The following is an 18,953-nucleotide window of genomic DNA, read 5'->3' on the forward strand; positions in this document are numbered from 1 at the left end:
TCCCAGCTCCTCACATGCACATCACAAACTGAAGTGAGCTCCTTTTTAAACCCAGATGCCCTGATTAGCCTGCCTTAATTGATTCTAGCAGCTTCTTGATTGGCTTCAGGTGTTCTAATCAGCCTGTCTATCTTAATTGTCTCCAGAAGGTTCCTGATTGTTCTGGAATCTTCCCTGTTACCTTACCCAGGGAAAAGGGACCCACTTAACTTGGGGCTAATATATCTGTCTTCTGTTACTCTCCTGTAGCCATCTGGCCCGACCTTGTCACAATATTTAACACCATTATAAATGCTGGAGGCAAAGTGGGGTTTAGGGTGGAGGCTGACAGCTCACAACCCCCCATGTAATAACCTTGCGACCCCCTGAGGGGTCCCTAACCCGCTGTTTAAGAACCCCTGCTGTAACTTGATAGCAAATTCCAGCTGTCATTAGGGAGCAGTGACCATTGGACCTTTGTTAGAGTTCAGTAATGTAGGCCAAAAGCCTAATGGTGGAAAATTGTCTTGAGCAAATTTTAGTCCATTTTGCTTATTTTGCTTCATACTCCATTTTGCTAGTTTTGAATTAGTTAGAAGCGTGTGCTTCTTGTAAGCATAACAGTAACACACACTGCATGTACTTAAGCACACAAAGACATCATCTGTGTTTAGAGAGTTCCTTTTCTTTTCCCAATTGCCTTTTCCTGCTTGGCTATAAGCATCTGTCTCTCCCTTCTTCCCCCCACCTTTGGTAACCCAGAAATGATACTACTACTTTGTGATTATCTAGTTTCCCATGTGAAACTTGTTAATCAATTTTACTTTTCCCTCAGAATGTTTGGATTCCCTGGAATAGTGCTCCATCCTGGTGACAAATCCTTGGCAAGGGTCTAGTAAAGAGTGTCCTGGAGAGAGCATAGTCAGTGAACAAGACTACCTTGGTGAGACTAGTTGCTGACTTCACACCGTGAAGAGGCAGCCTTGAAAGACAAATTGAAATGTGTTTCAGTAAGCTCTGTAAGGGACTGAGGCATATGGGGTGGGTATGTGCTCCGAAGTACAGTCTTCAGTGGTGCTTGAGACGGTCAGAGAGGACAGAAAAATGTATGAGGTCATGCTTACAACTTGGTCTCTTTGACACATCTCCCAGGAGCAGAAGATTCAAACTGTCTGCTCTGCTGTCATTAATTACAGGTCCTTTCTATCACTAACTTCAGTTAGGGAGATGGACTCGATGACATGAACTAAGGTAATTGAGTCCACTTCCTTCAAATGCAAGATCACCTGTCCCCTGTAGAGCAGTATTGTCTAGTGTCCTGTCCAGTCTAGTTTTTAAATGTCTTTTTAAAGTGGCATTTGATTTCAACATACCAATTGCTGCACTTTCTGCTATGTGTGCTGAATGCATGAGAGAACAATCCCATTTGAAATTCCTGCACCCTAAGTCTGCTGAATATGGACTGACCCAGACCTCCTGTATTATTTACCTACTAGTTGCTATAGGGAATTCCCATTCTCTGCTACAGTAGATTGATTTAAATGCTACTCTCTAGAAGTTCTCATATTTGTAGCGTATAGTTTTCAAAACTAGTGTAGATGAGGTGTCTTTCCAAAATGTACTTGGCTTTCAGAATACAGTGCTCGTATGAGCTCTGCAAGCCCAAGTATGTCGACCTGGGCTGGGAGGCTTGCGATTATGTAGTCATACGTTTTAAGGTTTCTGTGGACCCATTCCTAACTACTTGTGTCTGGCAGTACTCCCACTGCTATTCTACACTGCCTGGTTTCACACCTGGATCAGCCAGGAGATGGCAATCAGGAGAACCTTAATGCTGCCTCAGAGAGATAAAGATGGCAGACGCTTGCACAATGACCTGACCCCAGATGATGGTAAAAGTGGGAGGAGGAGGAGGAGGAGGAGGAGAAGAAGAAGAAGAAGAAAAGGCCCCTGTATGTGTAGGCTGTGGCTAAGGTACGTGCTAAGATAAATCAGAAAAAAAATAAGTACTTATTGTCCCAGTGTTAATCTCCATTCCAACAATGATAAAATGTTGCTTTTCCACACAAATTTTGGAATTCCATTTCCATCTTCTTGTTCCATTCCGGAGTTTGCTTCGAGATGGTAGGATGTTTGCCAAATTACTTCCCCCCTGTACAGGTCCCCTGTTGCAATGCTAGGTGGGTGGGTAAAAGGCAGGTTAGCAATTCCATGTGCATCTCTGCAGGTTGTCCTTATGTGTGGACATGATTAACAAAGGAAGTACCTTAAAATGGTATGACAAAGCAGTGTGGATGCACTTCAGTTAGATATAGTTAAGTTGATGTACTTACAGCAAGCAAACTAATCTGATTTAACGTCCTCATGTAGATTTGCCCAAAGACTGAAAGTGAGGCAAGATGATGGTAAATCCAGTGTCACTCATCAGCTACCTCTGCCAGCTCACTTTAAGCGCAAAATTAACAGGCCAGGCTTTGAATCCTTTTTTGGAGGTTGGTCACTGCAATGCATGTTCTTATCGGAGGGGACTTGAGGGAATCAAATGTGGGTGTTTGTAGATAGGGACCTAAACATTATGGGCTGATTTAGGTGTCTAAACACAGATTTTACTTTTAGGTAGCAAAGTTTGATAACTGGATCTTTTAAGAACACAAAAGATCTCAGTGGGGTGGAGAAGTATACCTTTTTAGAGAATTAGGCCAGTAAAATCACGGTGGCTTTTTATGAGACCCTGTAGAAACAAGTGAATGATCTGCCCTGGTTTTCAGTAATGCCTGTATAAAAATAAACCAGTAGACAATATATTCAATGTTTTCAGCATGCGAGAACCAAGTTAAGAATAAAGACTAATTACATATTTTGCAAAATGCATAATTGCTTTCTGTTTATGTAATTAAATATATCCAAAGAGGAGATTTAGGTTATTTTAGTATAGCCCTGTGGTGGCCATTGTTGACTTTCCAGTAAGTGAACTGATACTATGACAGCTAAATACTTGAAGAATCATAGAATATCAGGGTTGGAAGGGACCTCAGGAGGTCATCTAGTCCAACCCCCTGCTCAAAGCAGGACCAATCCCCAATTTTTGACCCAAATGGCCCCCTCAAGGATTGAACCCACAACCCTGGGTTTAGCAGGCCAATGCTCAAACCACTGAGCTATCCCTCCCCCCAAAGATCTCCATAATTAAAACATCGCACTGGGCAGTAATTTTCCATGTCCATTAGATTTTGTAGTTGGGTTAGGACAAACAGCAAACAAAGTGAGACGATGGCTTGAAAAATATTTAATTTACTTTGTTAATGAATAGGCAAACAGCCAAAAAAAATAAATAATGTATTGTAAACACAGACTTGTACTTTGGTGAATGCAAAATATAACCCCTGCAAAATGTTAACAAAACACGCTAATCTAAGTAGAACCGTTATACTGCCTCAAACAAACCAACACAATAACCAAGGAGAAGATAAAATTAAGGTTGCAGAAACATTCATGGTGTCAGTGTATACTACCATGCAAGAATTCAAGTTTTTTTCCCAAAAATCACCTCCGAACCAAGGAAATTCAAAATTAATGTTAACATTTCAAATATTTGGGTTTCTTGTAGTTATAGAAATTCACAGTTAAGATAGTCAAAAAATACCTTAACTCTCCTCCATAGAGATAGCATGTTCCTTTGTTTGCATCTAGAGTATGGAAAAATGTGCACCTACAGAAAATAAATTTTATGTGCTTGATTCCTATCTCTTGCTTTCTCACCACATTAACTTGTTCTTTTCATTCAAGGGCTCCAATTTCACGGTCTGGGACTTTAAGGTTTCTGTATGAAGACACCCAATTCTGGTTGTGGTGGTGCTTGGCTAATGAGAATTAAGGTATTTTGGTTAAAGTTACTGTGACTCTCTAGACTTTCTAACACTTCAGAAACAACTGTAATGTCCTTGAAAGGTAATATAAACACGCAAACTACTACGGTGTGCCTGCCCTGCAACCTTCCTCACGTTTTTTTAGTATGTCCCTCAGTTCTCATCTGGAGGGTCCAGCCATTAGGGACCAGAGTAGTGGTTCTGAATCTATTTACCATTGTGGGCTGTATATGCAGGTCTCTATGTGTTATGTGGGCTGCATCCACAGAATATATGTGCTACCTGTGTGGCTCTGAGGATGTCACATGGGCCGCACCTCTGTGCTGTTTGGGCTGCGGGTTGAGAACCAGTGTACTAGAGAATAGTTAAGTCTCTATGGCTATAATATACTTATCCTCTTTGTGGAGACTGGCAGTTGTGTTTGGTGGATTTTGTGATATGGACACATGTTGGAAATGAGATGCTCCTACCTCACTTCAAATACTGTAGGCCACCAATGGAGAATGATTTTCTGTTGCTACCAACATGGACTAGACAGGATTTTTCTCTTTTTCTACCTTCTGTCTCTGCCAGAATTTTTTTTCTGTTTGTGTTTCATGTTTAGAAATTCCAGAAATATCAGTTCTGACCTGCCACATTTTTGCTGGAACTCTTCTTTGTAGTCTCAGAATTATGTATGGTGAGTTTCCTCAGACTTTCAATTCCAGGGTGTTAATTCATACATTTAAAAATCAAAGTTATAAATGTCATCTTACCAGTCCTCCAGTCATTAGAAAGTTTTCCATGTCATCTTGTTGTTAAGGCAGTGGACTGGATTTGGGAGATCTGGGTTCACTTTCCGGCTCTGCCTTAGACATCTTGTGTGATTTCAGGCAAGTTACAATCTCTCTGTGCTTCAACTCCCTGTCTATAAAATGGGGATAGTAATACCTCACGTCACAGCGGTCTTGTGAAGCAACATTCTGTAATGTCCGAGGTGCTCTCTCCAGGTACAATGATGGAAGCCACAAGTAGATGGCTGGTAAGTAAACAAGATGTGAATTTCTGAGTTAAAAAACAAATACCTTTTTTTTTTTTAAAAAAAAGACTTTCATTATAAGGAAGCAAACATGGCACAAATCCAAATTTTGTTTTCTTTGCAGGTCACATTTTGAGGAAAAGGTTAATAAAAGGTCAGCAGCAGGTGGGAAACACTTGTACCTGATATAATCTAGTCTCGAAATTGAGTTACCAGAGAATTTAGATGCCTCAGTTTCCCCTGCTATAAAATGTGGATGATTCTGACTTCTTTTTGTAAAACACTTTGAGATCTACTAATTAAAGGTGTGATATAAGAGAATGGTATTGTTGTTGTTGTTCTAATTATTATTATTATTTATTATTTATTTTTGAAATGACTTATATAGGCTTGGCAGAATTCCATTTTTATTTTTTTTATAATTTTGACAGATAGTATTGACGTTTATTTTTAAGAAGCTTTTTCTATTTTTATCAATATAAATTATCACAGCTGTGGGAAGTTATTGGGGGGGATCAGAAATTGGGAGATGTCAGACAATAATTATTTGATGACAGTAGAAGTTGAGAGTCAAAAAGTCAAAGTTTTATAACAGTTAAAACACAAATTGTCAACATCACATGTAAAAATATACAAAGTGAATATCCTTAAACCAGACTCTAAATATGTTCTCAAGCTGCATTTTTCTTACTTTGCCTGATGTACATTTCAATAATTATCAATGGAAATATTTTTTGTCTCTTTGTGCGCGTGGTGAAATTGACGTTTACCTACATTTTCCAATAAAAATCAAATCCATCCAATCCTGCTCATACAGCAAATTTATGCATTAAATTAAGTAAAATAAGATTATTAAACTACAAATTATATTAACTTTCAAGGTGACTTAGGTTCCTAAGTGCCCAAGTCATTTTTGAAAATGGGACTTGGTAGCCTAAGTCACTTAGGTTCTTTTGAAAAATGTACCCATAGTGCCCTTGGAAATGCAAATAGTTCATACAACTGGATAGCCAGGGCTGTCCTTAGGATTTATGGTGCCCTAGGTGGGATTATTAAACTGGTGCCCCTGTGCCTGACTTGCTCTTAGCAACACAAACATAAGCTTACAGTATTGGAAAACTTGCCACATGCACTTTATTAAAAACAGTTTAACTTAATTAAGATGGACTAGCACTAAAGAAGTAGCGCTATAGAAAAAATTCTGATTTATTGACAGAATGATGCAAATAATATAATTTTTAAAATTTGTCAACGTTTTATTGGAAATTTCTATGAAGAGGTATTGAAACAAGGATTTGTTTTTAATTAAAAGCGATCTTTCTGGCTTTTTTGGCTGAAAAATCAGTAATAATGTCATCGTATGACAAAGACAAAGTGATGTCTTGTTTGATCGCAAGAATAGCAAGATCAGTCAAGTGTTCCTGACTCATTGTAGAACGGAGATAGTTTTTAATGACCTTAGTTTTGAGAAACTCCATTCTCCTGATGCTACTGTTACAGGAATTGTCAGTTGAATACGAGTGGCAATATACACATTAGGATATATGTCAACAAGTTTGCTGGTATGAATAAACTGTACAATGTCCATTGCCGATTTTGCATATGGCAACATTGATGACAATGTACTCAATTCTTTGTACAGTTCAAGTCCATTTAAATCAAAACTATCACCGTGCTTCGGGAAGCTCTGTAGGTTCTTGCACTTTGTCATTTGCTGCTCTTGTTTTCCTATTTCGTTGAATTTAGTTATGTCATACAAAAATCCAAACTGTTCATGGTGTATTCAAAAGGTATTAAACCTTTCATCAATGGCAGATATTGCTTTATCCATCACAACGTTAAAAAATTCAACCTCAGATTTCTTTTCTGGATCGTCTATGGGCTCAACTGTGCCTTCATATTCCGCTTGCCGTTTTTTCCTTGAAACTCGTGTCACGTTCGGACATGGAAATTTTGGTTCTACACCGAGTGCCTGTGCAACCTCTCTTGCTGTAACCTGTGCTTCTTTGAATCCATTTTCTCTGTATTTCACTAAAAAGTCTTGTGTGTTGTTTAGTAAGGTAAGTGTTGAATCAAGCTGCATCATTGGACTCTGCATTATTTTGCTTACACTTGAGATTTTAACAAGAATGTCATACCAGATTACAACAGGTGTTAGAAACTTGAAGCTGGATATTTCAGAGGCCAGTGACTGTGCTTCACTTTTAGCTTTTGGATCTCTGGCTTCTTCCGAAATAGCAACCAGTGCTTCATAAACTTCCTCAGATTGATATCTCAACGCTTTTGCACTTTCTACTCTGCTTTCCCAGCGTGTCTCAGATAGAGGCTTAATGGTAATACCATTGACATGTGCTTTGAATATTTGCCATCATTGAGTGGAAGCTGAAAACAGCACGTAAATGCATTGCAGCAAACCAAAAAAAGAAATAGCTTCTACAGAAGACTTGGCCATATCACACAAAATCAAATTATGGCTGTTACATGCACACGGAACAAAAAAGGCTCGTGGATTTTCTGCCAGCAATCTAGCTTGGACGCCAGAAATGCATCCTCTCATACTGGCACCATTATCATAGCCTTGTCCTCTAATGTTCATTATGGATAATCCCATTCATTTTAGTTCATCAAGGAGAGCTTGAAGAAGTCCAAAACCTGTAGTGTCTTCTACTTCTAAAAATGTGATAAACGATTCCTTAACTGTAATCTGTGCTGAATCACTAATTTCGACAAATCTCACTACTAATGACTTCTGTTCTTGATGACATATGTCCAGAGTGCAATCTAGAATTACAGCAAAATATTTTGCCAAAGTACCCAATGAAACAATGTTGTCTCTCATTTATCACTCATTAGCATGATCAGTTCATGTTGAGTTCTTGGTCCCAAATAGTGGTCATATATTTCATTTTCAGTTACTTTTCGGAGATGTTCACTCATCACTGTGTCAAATTTTCCCAGCAGCTGTACAAGGCCCCCCAAAATGCCATTTTTGGGCTGGAATAATTTCTCAACGCTTCCTCTAAAAGCAAGATTGTTTGTTGATAGATATTCAACAATAGATAATAGACGTTCAAGAACACAATGCCAATGCTGTTTCTCTGACTCCGGCAATCTTTGATTTTTGGCATCAAGAGTTCTCTGATTTTTTTAACCTTACACTCAGCTCACACCATTTGTAAATACTTTCAATGTGGTGTTGTGCCTTTTCATGTTGCGGTAATGTGTGACTAAGATTTTTCCAATCATTAATACCCATGGTTGCTATCTTAAAATTGCAACTATTGAAAATCTTGCATGGGAAACAAAATACAGCATCCTTGCATTTAGAGTACACAAGCCACCATCTGTTGACAATTTCACCATTAGAAAGTCTTTTGTAGTAATTTTTTTCTGTGAATTTCCTACCTCTAATGTCTTTAGGATATTCAAGAACTTTTATTCTCACAGGGCCTTTCTCAAGTATAATGGCACGGAATTCTTTGTTTAAAGATTACGGCCATGTACCAATGTCATCTATATCCTATGCTAGTACAGTTTCAACTGTTGTAATTTCTTGTTTTGTGTCTGCATCTGTTTCAAATGATTGTTCTTTGTGTTGTTGAGTTTCTTGAGCTTCATCTGCATAAAAATTTTCTTCGGCAGTTACTTGATGCTCTTGATCAACTTTGTTGTTTTCATGACGTACAAACTTAAGTATAGAACCCTTCTGTGCTTGTACAGCTAATCCTATTTCATCTTTCCATTTTCTTTTTTGTGACCTAGAAAGTTGTTTTCGATACGACATAACTTATAAGGGTGTTTTTTTAAAGAAATAACTGTTTAAATTGTTATCAGATTATCAGAAATATTATTTAAAATAACTAATATAGGAAAGTCATAGAATCATAGAATCATAGAGTCTGTGACCTTGAGCTAATGTGAAGACACCTCACAAGGTGATCCACCCTGACTGAGACACAGTAGAGTTGGAAACCCATGTCATTTTTACAAAGCCACTTTTTAGTTTTAAATGTATAGTGGGCATGAGTCTTATGTTAGTTACAACTCTCTATCAATGTTATAAATAGATCAATGGCATTATCCAGTTTAATAAGCTGGGTTTCCAAGCAGTGGGAAAATATAACCCCAGTTGTATTCCTAGGTAAAGCACAAAGTGACCAAAATGAAGTCAGCACAGACTCATCTCATCTAGATTAGGGTAGCACAGAAATGTTACAGAAGTCCTATTGTGCCTTATTTTTGTTTGGCAATAGCAGCACATTTTGGGCATGGCCGGAAATACATGATAAATCACTGCCTCTAAAGTTCCGTCAAAAACAGACATTTTCACAGCTCGAGCATGATCTGCTGCTAGATCAACCTCACCATGTAGTGTAGACCAGGCCTTAGATTCAGCCCTGAGTTATGCCGGCTTCTATCACATAACCCAGGAAACAAGCTCCTCCCCTTCTCCCTGCAGTGAAAAGACTTCCTGGAGAGGGACAAGGTGCCTGCAACACCACTCCACCGGCAAATGTCACTGCTGCAAACATGGGCAGCTGTAGCCAGGGAGGGAATACAGCTAAAACTCCTCCTGGCTGCCTCTACTGAGGAACTCCTGAGAAGCCCCTGTTGCAACTTAAACTGCCCCTCCAGCAAAAGCCACGAGGGAGGACAGAGATGCAGAAACAACTAAGATGTCTATACACCAATGCAGGGAGCTGGACTAACAAAATGGAGAAACTGGAACGACTGGTGCAGGAAGTGAAACCAGATAAATTGGAAACATGGTGGAATAGTCGTCATGAGTGGACTACAGATATTGAAAGGTATGTGCTGTTCTGGAAAGACAGAAATAAAAGTAAAGGTGATGGAGTAGCATGGTATATTAATGATGAGATAGACTGTAAAGAAATTAGAAGTGATGGAACAGATAAAACAAAATCTGTTTAGATCAAAATCACTTTTGGGTAGAAAGGTAACAGAGGCTCCACTGGGATAGTGCTTGGAGTCGGCTACAGACCCCCAGGATCTAGTTTGGATATGGTCCGAGACCTCTTTAATATTTTTAATGAAATAAATACTACTGGCAACTGTGTGATTATAGCAGACTTTAATTTCCCAGCATAGATTGGAGGACAAGTGCTACTAATAATGGTAGGGCCCAGATATTCCTGGATGTGATATCTGACAGATTTCTTCAGCAAATAGTCAACCAACAACAAGTGATGACATTTTAGATTTATTACTGGTAAGTAGTGAGGATGTCACAGAAGAATTGTTTGTAGAGAACAATCTGGGTTCATGTGATCATGAGCTAATTCAGTTTAAACTAAATGGAAGGATAAACAAAAATAGGTCTGCAACTAGGGTCCTTGATTTCGAAAGGGTAAACTTTGAAAAATGAAGGGAACTGGTTAGGGAAGTGGACTGGACTGAAGAACTCAAAGATCTGAACATGGAGGAAGCTTGGAATTACTTTAAATCAAAGTTGCAGAAACTACCTGAAGCCTGCATTCCAAGCAAGGGGAAAAAATTGTAGGGAAGAGTTGCAGACCAAACTGGGTGAAAAAGAATCTCAAATAGATTATTAAGGGAAAGCAGAAAGCCTACAAGGAATGGAAGATGGGATGGACCAGCAAGGAAAGATGCCTCTTGGAGCACAGAACATATGGCCCATCAGCAACTACTATTCACAAATATCTCCAATGGCCGGAGATGGGGAGGGCTCTGTATTACTACAGCGAATTCTTTCCCAGGTGTCTGACTTGAGGGGCTTGCCCACATGCTCAGAGTCTAACTGATTACCATATTTGAGGCCAGGAGGGAATTTTCCCCAGGTCAGATTGGCAGAGAACCTGCAGATTTTTTTTCTGTGCCTTCCTCTGTAGCATGGGACACAGGTCACTTGCTGGTTTGAAATACAGTGAATGGTGAATTCTCTGTAACTTGAAGTCTTTAAATCAAGATTTGAGGACTTTAGTAATTCAGCCAGAGGTTATAGGCCTACTGCCGGAGTGAGTGGGTGAGGTTATGTGGCCTGCAATGTGCTGGAGGTCAGACTAGATAATCATGATAGACTCTTCTGGCCTTAAAGGCTATGAGATATAAATACCAACTACCTTCCACAGAGGTCAGTCCCCCAGTGCCAGAGGAGGTGAATTGAATGCAATATCTGTACAGTGATCTGAAGATAAAACACATTTGTAGGAGTGCGTGGCCGTCCCTCCTCATCAGTCTCCAAGGGAGGCCATGTCCCCTCACTACAGCACTATATGACAATATATAAATGCTACATATTATTATTATTATTATTAATAAACAAGAGTTAAGATCATGAAAATTCCAAAGTAGCACCAGGTGAAAGGAGAGATGGAGATAAATCTCTTTGAAGAGTTTTTATATTTGGTAAGTAAGTGATTTGGTAGTCAGTTATATATTGAAGAAAGATGAGGACAAATTGGAGCGAATCTAGAGGAGAGCAACAAAAATGATCCAAGGTTTATAAAACCTGACCTATGAGAATAGGTTGGAAGAACTGGGCAGGTTTAGTCAAGAGCAGAGAAGACTGAGGGAGAACCTGATAACAGTCTTCAAATATGTAAAAGGTTGTTTAAGGAGGACACAGTGGTCAATTGTTCTCCATGTCTACCAAGGGTAGGACAAGAAGTAATCAGCTTAGTTTGCAGCAAGGAAGATTTAGATTGGCTATTTGGAAAACCTTTCTAACTATAAGGATAGTGAAGCAGTGGAACAGGTTACCTAGTGAGGTTGAGGAATACCTGTCATTGGAGGCTTTTAAGAACAGGTTAGACAAACACCTGTCAGGGATTATTTAGGTATATTTAATTCTGCCTCAGCACTGGCCGATGGACTAGATGACCTCTTGAGGTCCCTTTCAGCCCGATATTTCTATGATTCTATATTCTAAGTGTTCTACTCATAATACAAAATAAAGAGGAATCGTACTCTGAACAGTTGCATTTTCTCCATCCACAGGCTGCACAGCACTTTCCAAAGGTGGGTAAGTGTTATTTGTCACTTCACAAATGCAGTAATTGAGGTACAAAGGGTTAAAGAACTTAAAGTTATACAGTGAGTCAATGGCAGTCAAGAATAGAATACAGGTCTTCCAACTCCATTTCCAACCCCATGCTCAAACCAGTGAGACACAACTGTATGGCATGGAAGGTATTATTACACGTGTTGTACAGAAGAGTTAAATGATGTGCCTAAGGCCATTTGGCAAGCAAGTTGCAGGGTTTGAAACTCATGATTTCTGGTTCCCAGTCCCCTGTTCTAATCATTAGGTCAAAACCAGTTTTCAGGTCTAGTATCTACCATACTGGTGTGATAATCCACCTCCTTATGAAGCCTATATTGAGGAAAGGTTTCCTTGAAACAGGCTGGTCCTTACCCTAGGAATGAAGAGCAAAGAAAAAAAAAAATCCTTCTTTCGTTTAAAGTGTGGTTTGCAAGGGTTTTTTTTTTGGGGGGGGGGGGTTGTTCAATATTGAGTTTCCTGTAGAGTGTAAAAGGACTAAATTTCTGGGATTTCATGTACCACTGAACACCAACTAATTAGAACAATGACTAGATTGTGTTCGTGTGTGTCCATGGCTAGCTGACCATTTAGCAAAATTCTCCTTATGCAGGTGTTGCCAAAACCCTGAAAGACACCAGTGGAGTGCTGCTTCTGGCTGAGAAACAGGGAGCAATTCTGCATAGTAATTGCGCACTTGCTTATCTTTTAGGTCTGTGAGCACAGTAGCACAATCCTTTCCAGGCACAGCAGCTGCAGCCTTTCAGATGAAGGCCTTTTCATAAGTTTCATTTGAACTTCTGGTATATTTTTTTAAATTAACAGAGAATTGAGGGGTAACGTGGTTGGCATTTCTTAGTTTTGGGTGATTCCAAGTAGGTGCATGCTTCATCTGAATGTGTGTGGTTAGTACTGCACATGCATGTACATGAAAGTGTTTGTCTTCCAATTGGGTCGGAGCTACGCCAACCTAACTCATTTGTCAGTCTGTCAACGCCTTACTCTTTTTCTCCAGTGACCTACGTGGCAAATGTTCCTGCAAACAGCTGTTCAGGTTGTGTGCAAAAAGCAGGTTGTGTTATATCCACTTTCAGCTGCAATATAGGAGCTTTGTGGATTCCTAGTTTCATCTCCAGTGCTTTACATGAGGCCCCCTTTTATGTTTTGCAGTACCACCTCGAGATAAGCAAATACGGGATTTGTTCCACATTTCTAGCTTTGCAGAACCCTTTCCTGTGCCAGTCCCTTGTATTTGTTTTGGCAATGGAACTGGTTGATAGTTTATTGACATTCAACACTTGCTGTGCCAAATTTGGATACTAGAGACAGAACTGGGTTCTCTCTCTATTATTTTCAAGTCGTTCCACTTTCTTTTCTTGAGGCTTCATCAACTGATGTGAAAAGATAACATGGGGATTGGTGACAGAGTTTATTGGAAATGGTTAGTAAAAGTGTGATAAAGGCTTGCACTTTGCCATGTTAAAATGCTATCCACAGGGCTGTCCTTAGCCATAGGCAGAATAGGCAGCTGCATAGGGCACCAGTATGTCTGGGGCACCACTCTGCCGGAAGCCTGGATAGACAGGAAGCAGTGGAGCATGTAAGAGCAGGGATGCTGGGTCCTAGAGAGAGCCGAATGCCGCACAGTCTGAGGGAGGGGATTGGCTGCTGGGCTCTCTGGGAAGGGGAGGGGCTAGGGGTGGGGGAAGGAACTCACCTGTGAGTGAGACTCTCTCCCCCGGCGTGAGGTGAGGCAGGCTCAGCAGCTCTGGCAGTATCCTTTGTTGCCCCCCATAACGTCCATTTTTCTCCCCCCACACAGAGCACCCCTCTCTCCCCCCTCCCCTCCAGCAGGGCTGAGTTGGGTGAGGTGCTGGGGGTAGGGGCGGGGCTGGCTGGCTGCATGCTGAAGAAGTGAAAATGAAAGTAACTCACTTCCTCAGCAGCCAGCCCAAGCAATAGGGTGAAGGAGAGCGAATGACGGAGGGAAAGGAGATGGAGTCAGTGGGAGTGGGGCCTTGGAGAAGGGGTGGGGCAGGGACAGGGTCTCAGGGTAGGGGGTGGGGAAAGGGTGTTCGGTTTTGTGCAATTAAAAAGTTGGCAACCTAGTTACTAGCCTTCAGGAGCCATCCCACAATGCCCCACACTGACAATTGTGTGATGTATTGTACAAGCATATACAATTGCTACAAGCACTTCTCATGATGATGCGCACCACTGACACAAGGAGCCAAGTGTGCACACACACAAGCAATTTAATAACTGCAGTGGCTGTATGCCGATGTCAGCGAGGGCAACATAATTTTGTAGCGTAGACATGGCCTAATTCATTATCTGCTTAATCCTCCCAGTCCTGTGAGGTAGGTAAGAAGGGTATTTATCTTCATTTCCCAGATGGAGAAACGGGGCAGCGATGTTGCCGAAAGCCTCAGAGTGTGTCTGTATCAGAGCCAGCACTGTTTCTTTACAGGATTGCCTCCTAAACAGGCTCTCTCAATATTCCTCCCTTGTAGTACAGAAAAAGCCATTGAGATCCCAATGCCTAATGGGGCAAAAACATTGTCGCGGGTGGTTCCTGGTACATGTCGTCAGGCCCTCCCTCCCTCCCTCCCTCCGTGAAAGCAACCTCAGACAGTCATTTCATGCCTTTTTTCCTGGGTTACCTGTGCAGATGCCATACCATGGCAAGCATGGAGCCCGCTCAGCTCACTGTCACTGTACGTCTCCTGGGTGCTGGCAGACGCAGTACTGCATTGCGACACAGCAGCAGTTCATTGTCTTGTGGCAGCAGACAGTGCAATAGGCCTGATAACCGTCGTCATCATGTCCGAGGTGCTCTTGGCCACCTCGGTAAGGTCGGTCAGGAGCGCCTGGGCAGACATGGGCACAGGGACTGAAATAGGAGTGACTCGACCAGGTCATTCTCTTTAGTCCTGCCAGTCATATTGCACTGTCTTCTGGCGAGCAGCCAGGAGGTGAGGATGGCTAGCAGTTCTTCTGCACCGTCTACTGCCAGCCAAAGATGTAAAAGATATATGGAGTGGATCAAAACAAGAAATAGATCAGATTTGTTTTGTATTCATTTGCTCCTCCCTCTGTGAAATCAATGGCCGACAATCGTATTGGTGAGGTCTGTCAGGGGGACCTTGAAAAGTTTAATGGAGATTCAGTCGTGCCTGGAATACCAGGGGGAGGGATAGCTCAGTGGGTTGAGCATTGGCCTGCTAAACCCACGGTTTTGAATTCAACCTTGAGGGGGCCATTCTGTGTGACAGTTGTTTTTGTTTCTCCTTGATGTAAAGCTACCCCCTTTGTGGATTTTAATTCCCTGTAAGCCAACCCTGTAAGCCATGTTGTCAGTCACCCCTCCCTCCATCAGAGCAATGGCAGACAATCGTTCCGTGCCTTTTTTCCATGCAGATACCATACCTCTGCAAGCATGGAGCCCGCTCAGATCACTTTGGCAAATTAGGAGCACATTAAACACCACGCGCATATTCCAGCAGTATATGCAGCACCAGAACCTGCCAAAGCGAAACCGGGCGAGTAGGCTATGTCAGCGCGATGATGAGAGTGATGAGGACATGGACACAGACTTCTCTCAAAGCATGGGCCCTGGCAGTGTGGGCATCATGGTGCTAATGGGGCAGGTTCATGCCGTGGAATGCCAATTCTGGGCCCCAGAAACAAGCACAGACGGGTGGGACCACATAGTGTTGCAGGTCTGGGACGAATCCCAGTGGCTGTGAAACTTTTGCATGCATAAGGGCACTTTCATGGAACTTCATGACTTGCTTTCCCCTGCCCTGAAGCACATGAATACCAAGATGAGAACAGCCCTCACAGTTGAGAAGCAAGTGGCAATAGCCCTGTGGAAGCTTGCAATACCAGATAGCTACCGGTCAGTCGGGAATCAATTTGGAGTGGGCAAATCGACTGTGGGGGCTGCTGTGATGCAAGTAGCCAATGCAATCAAAGATCTGCTGATATCAAGGGTAGTGACCTGGGAAATGTGCAGGTTGTAGCGGATGGCTTTGCTGCAATGGGATTCTCTAACTGTGGTGGGGCCATAGACGGAACCTATATCCCTATCTTGGCACCAGAGCACCAAGCAGGCGAGTACATAAACCGCAAGGGGTACTTTTCAATAGTGCTGCAAGCACTGGTGGATCAGAAGGGACATTTCACCAACATCAACATGGGATGTCTGGGAAAGGTACATGACGCTTGCATCTTCAGGAACTCTGGTCTGTTTCAAAAGCTGCAGGAAGGGACTTTCTTCCCAGACCAGAAAATAACTGTTTGGGATGTTGAAATGCCTATAGTTATCCTTGGGGACCTAGCCTACCCCTTAATACCATGGCTCATGAAGCCATACACAGGCAGCCTGGACAGTAGTCAGGAGCTGTTCAACTACAGGTTGAGCAAGTGCAGAATGGTGGTAGAATGTGCATTTGGACGTTTAAAAGCGCGCTGGTGCAGTTTACTGACTTGCTTAGACCTCAGCGAAACCAATATTCCCATTGTTATTGCTGCTTGTTGTGCACTCCACAATATCTGTGAGAGTAAGGGGGAGACGTTTATGGCAGGGTGGGCGGTTGAGTCAAATCGCCTGGCCGCTGGTTACGTGCAGCCAGACACCAGCGCAGTTAGAAGAGCACAGGAGGATGCAGTGCACATCAGAGAAACTTTGAAAACCGGTTTCATGACTGGCCAGGCTACGGTGTGAAAGTTCTGTTTGTTTCTCCTTGATGAACCCTCCTCCCCTTGGTTCACTCTACTTCTCTTTAAGCTAATCACCCTACCTTCCCCCCTTCGATCACCACTTGCAGAGGCAATAAAGTCATTGTTTCTTCACATTCATGCATTCTTTATTAATTCATCACACAAATAGGGGGATAACTGCCAAGGTAGCCAAGGAGGGGTGGTGGAGGAGGGAAGCACTGTGTGGGGTTGTGGAGGAGGGAAGGACAAGGCCACACAGCACTTTAAAACTTATTGAATGCCAGCCTTCTGTTGCTTGGGCAATCCTCTGGGGTGGAGTGTCTGGGTGGCCGGAGGCCCCACTACCGTGTTCTGGGGCATCTGGGTGAGGAGGCTATGGAACTTGGGGAGCTGGGTGGTTGGTTACACAGGGGCTGTAGTGGCGGTCTGTGCTCCAGCTGCCTTTCCTGCAGCTCAACCATACGCTGGAGCATATTAGTTTGATCCTCCAGCAGCCTCAGCATTGAATCCTACCTCCTCTCATCACGCTGCTGCCACCTATCATCTTCAGCCCACCACTTCTCCTCGCGTTTATTTTGTGCTTTCCTGCACTCTGACATTGTCTTCCTCCACACATTCGTCTGTGCTCTGTCAGAGAACATTTCATCCCAAATGCATTTTTTTCACCTTCTAATTATTGCTAGCCTCTAGGAAGGGGAAGATCCTGTGATCCTTGAAACACATGCAGCTGGTGGAGAAAAAAAAAGGGACAGTGGTATTTAAAAAGACACATTTTATAGAACAATGGGTACACTCTTTCACGGTAAACCTTGCTGTTAAGATTACATACATAGCACATGTGCTTTCGTTACAAGGTCGCATTTTGCCTCCCCCCACCACGTGGCTAACCCCTCCCCCCTCCTCGTAGCTAACAGCCGGGAACTTTTCTGTTCAGCCACAGGCAAACAGCCCAGCAGGAATGGGCACCTCTGAATGTCCTCTTAAGAAAAGCACCCTATTTCAACCAGGTGACCATGAATGATATCACTCTCCTGAGGATAACACAGAGAGATAAAGAACTGATGTTGTTTGACTGCCAGCAAACATACGCTGCAATGCTTTGTTCTGCAATGATTCCTGACTACGTGCTACTGGCTTGGCATGGTAAAGTGTCCTACCACGGTGGACGGAAAAGGCTGACCTCCCCAGAAACCTTTTGCAAAGGCTTTGGGAGTACATCCAGGAGAGCTTTATGGAGATGTTCCTGGAGGATTTCCGCTCCATCCCCAGACATGTTAACAGGCATTTCCAGTAGCTGTACTAGCCGCGAATGCCAGGACAAATTAATCATTAAACACGTTTGCTTTTAAACCATGTATACTATTTAAAAAGGTACACTCACCTGAGGTCCCTTCTCCACCTGGTGGGACTGGGATGCAGCCTTGGGTGGGTTTGGGGGGTACTGGCTCCAGGTCCAGGGTGAGAAACAATTCCTGGCTGTCGGGAAAACTGGTTTCTCCACTTGCTTGCTGTGAGCTATCTACAACCTCATCATCATCATCTTCCTTGTCCCCAAAACCTGCTTCCGTGTTGCCTCCCTCTCCATTGATGGAGTGAAAGCACACAGTTGGGGTAGTGGTGCCTGAACCCCCTAAAATGGCATGCAGCTCATCATAGAAGCGGCATGTTTGGGGCTCTGACTCGGAGTGGCCGTTTGCCTCTCTGGTTTTCTGGTAGGCTTGCCTCAGCTCCTTAAGTTTCACGCGGTACTGTTTCGGGTCCCTGTTATGGCCTCTGTCCTTCATGCCCTGGGAGATTTTGACAAATGTTTTGGCATTTTGAAAACTGTAATGGAGTTCTGATAGCATGGATTCCTCTCCCCATACAGCAATCAGATCCTGTACCTCCCATTCGGTCCATGCTGGAGCTCTTTTGTGATTCTGGGACTCCATCATGGTCACCTGTGCTGATGAGCTCTGCATGGTCACCTGCAGCTTGCCACGCTGGCTAAACAGGAAATGAGATTCAAAAACTCACAGGCCTTTTCCTGTCTACCTGGCCAGTGCATCTGAGTTGAGAGTGCTGTCCAGAGAGGTCATAATGGAGCACTCTGGGATAGCTCCCAGAGGCCAATACCGTCGAATTACGTCCACACTACCCCAAATTTGACCAGGCAAGGCTGATTTCAGTGCTAATTCTGTTGTCGGGGGTGGAGTAAAGAAATCAATTTTAAGAGCCCTTTAAGTCGAAAAAAAGGGCTTCGCCATGTGGATGGGTGCACGGTTAAATCGATTTTAACGCTGCTAAATTCGACCTCAACTCCTAGTGTAGACCAGGGCTTAGGGAAATGAAGCAACACCCCAAA

Source organism: Lepidochelys kempii, chromosome 1, assembly GCF_965140285.1.
Source record: "Lepidochelys kempii isolate rLepKem1 chromosome 1, rLepKem1.hap1, whole genome shotgun sequence".
Classification (NCBI taxonomy): Eukaryota; Metazoa; Chordata; order Testudines; family Cheloniidae; genus Lepidochelys; species Lepidochelys kempii.